The sequence below is a fragment of the Piliocolobus tephrosceles genome, chromosome 12, assembly GCF_002776525.5.
Source record: "Piliocolobus tephrosceles isolate RC106 chromosome 12, ASM277652v3, whole genome shotgun sequence".
Taxonomy (NCBI): domain Eukaryota; kingdom Metazoa; phylum Chordata; class Mammalia; order Primates; family Cercopithecidae; genus Piliocolobus; species Piliocolobus tephrosceles.
In genome coordinates this window covers 96576398-96579317 of record NC_045445.1, presented here as the reverse complement: position 1 = coordinate 96579317, position 2920 = coordinate 96576398, and positions in this window count along the sequence as shown.

The window sequence follows — 2920 nt, the reverse complement described above, 5'->3', positions numbered from 1 at the left end:
CTGAAAACTTAACTTGCTGTGTGTGATGCCATGAATAATAAATCAATGTTCTGTCTATGCTGCACCACGAAACTCAATACATTAGTGTGTCAATTGCTCAAGCAGTCCCCAAGCAGCCCTGTGGTATCTAACAGGGCTCTGAGGATCACCACTAAAGTCATTAGTTTGCCTTTTCACATATTCTTAAATTTGGCCAATATGGAGACAATGTGCCCAAACAGATCCAAGGGGTTGATTGCTCGTAGACAAAGCAAAAGCAAGATCAGCATTGTTAAGCACCATATCCCTATTCCCATAGTGTGACAGTGAATGGGAGGTACTCAGTGATGGACGGCACAGATGGTTGGTCTTTGGCCGGTAGGGAGCCCACCCCTATGCCCTAAGGCAGTGAGCAGTTTTACACTCCACAACTGTACCCTATGATGAAGAAAGGCCTGTGCTTACCTCAAACTAGGGAGATGGATGAAGAATGGCCTGGTGTCAGCCTCAAGGCAGATAAGGAGCTGGTGCGAAAATACCTATGGCAGCTCCCACCATGCTGCCTATCTTTCCTTGTTCCAAGGACATTCAGGATATTCTGCCCAGACTCAGGTTAGCCTGTAGTCTAGCTTTGCCTACTTCCCCTATGTGGTACCTGCAGGAGCTCCAGAGCACCATGCAGAGCCTTTACCGTAGAGTGTCCAGTATGAAACCAAAGACCATATGTAAGGTGTCTAGAAACATATCTCCAATAAAGACTCCCAAACAAGGGAGATGCTTTTCTGTTAGGATCATTACAAAAAGTTAATTCGTCAATTCATTAGACATGCATGAGTGGCCTGCAATGTTACAATAAACACTTGGGATGCTGGAAATTGGAAGAACAACCAACAACACCTGGTACTTCCTGTGGGGGCTGTCACACTATGGTGGGGCAGAGAGGCCACTAAACAGAAGAGCAGCTGAAGTGCAAAGGGATAAACACAGGGAAGGGACCCAGGGGAATAAAAACCAATCAATGTAGTGGCCAAGGGGCAGGAGGAAAATAACACTGTTTCACGAAAACGCACTCTCCATTACATTTCACCTTTGCTGAAAATCAATATATCATGTCTGTGAGTCTATCGGTGAACTCCATTCTGATTTGTTGATTTTTCCAAATTACCACATTCTCTTGATTACTATAGAATTAACATCACTCTTAATATTAGGTAGTGTGAGCTCCCCAAAGTTATAATTCAGCATTGTTTCAGCTGTTCTTGTTCATTTTCCTTTCCAGGTAATTTTGGAAAATGACTCCAATGAAGTGGGTTGTATATGTTGAGACAGTTTTGCTTTGAAGGGCAGTAGATAAATGTATTTGTAGCTATAGAAGGACATGGGGGAAGAAAGTGAGTTTCCCGCTTAGCTTTGGGAGTGATCCAATACAGAGGGAACCATTGATGGTTCAGGAGAGAAGAATGATCATTGCAGCAGCAAAGCCCTTGGGAAAGTGGGAGTTATGGGATCCTGGGCTGAGGTGAGGGGCTTGCTTCCATTAGGAGCATTGTATGCACAAGGGAGGCAGAGAATTCCAGGCCCAACAGGGATAGACTGGATTTTGAATGCTCTGAGAATTCCCAGCAGATAGTGTCTGTCTTCTGAATGAATCATTAGGGTAGGTCATTCAAATGGAGGAGGGTTCCTGGGAATTCGTGAGAGTATTGTAGTAGTGGAAGTAGAATGAGTGTGAAAGGGAGAAGCAATTCTGCTGTGGTCATGGACTTAAGGTAAAATAATTCCCAAAGTTTTGAAGTTTTCTCATCGCTGCTCAGTTGCTCAGATACAGGCATCATTACATGCTCATTATATTAGTAGGAGGAGCAGGAGTTCTAGGTCATAAAATAGATAGCATAATGCTCACCTCCTGAGAGGCACTAAAAGTATTTATTTCCATTGGTTTGTTAAGGCTGCCATCAAAAACTACCATCGACTGGGTGACTTAAACAACAAAAACATATTTTCTCACAATTCTGGAGGCTACACGTCTGAGATCAAGGTGTCGGCAGAGTTGGTTTCTTCTAAGGCCTCCCTCCTTGCCTTGTAGGCAGCTCTTTTCTCCCTGTGTCTTCCTTAGCCCTCCCTCTGTACATGACTGTGTCCTCGTTTCCTCCTTTTTTTTTTCTCCAGTTTTTTTTTTTATTGTTATTATACTTTAAGTTCTAGGGTACATGTGCATAACATGCAGGTTTGTTACATATATATACTTGTGCCATGTTGGTGTGCTGCACCCATCAACTCGTCAGCACCCATCAACTCATCATTTACATCAGGTATAACTCCCAATGCAATCCCTCCCCACTCCCCCCTCCCCATGATAGTCCCGATGTGTGATATTCCCCTTCCCGAGTCCAAGTGAGCTCATTGTTCAGTTCCCACCTATGAGTGAGAACATGCGGTGTTTGGTTTTCTGTTCTTGTGATAGTTTGCTGAGAATGATGGTTTCCAGCTGCATCCATGTCCCTACAAAGGACTCAAACTCATCCTTTTTTATGGCTGCATAGTATTCCATGGTGTATATGTGCCACATTTTCTTAATCCAGTCTGTCACTGATGGACATTTGGTTTGATTCCAAGTCTTTGCTATTGTGAATAGTGCCACAATAAACATACGTGTGCATGTGTCTTTATAGCAGCATGATTTATGATCCTTTGGGTATATCCCCAGTAATGGGATGTCTGGGTCAAATGGTATTTCTAGTTCTAGATCCTTGAGGAATCACCATACTGTTTTCCATAATAGTTGAACTAGTTTACAACCACACCAACAGTGTAAAAGTGTTCCTATTTCTCTACATCCTCTCCAGCACCTGTTGTTTCCTGACTTTTGAATGATTGCCATTCTACCTGGTGTGAGATGCTATCTCATTGTGGTTTTGATTTGCATTTCTCTGATGGCCAG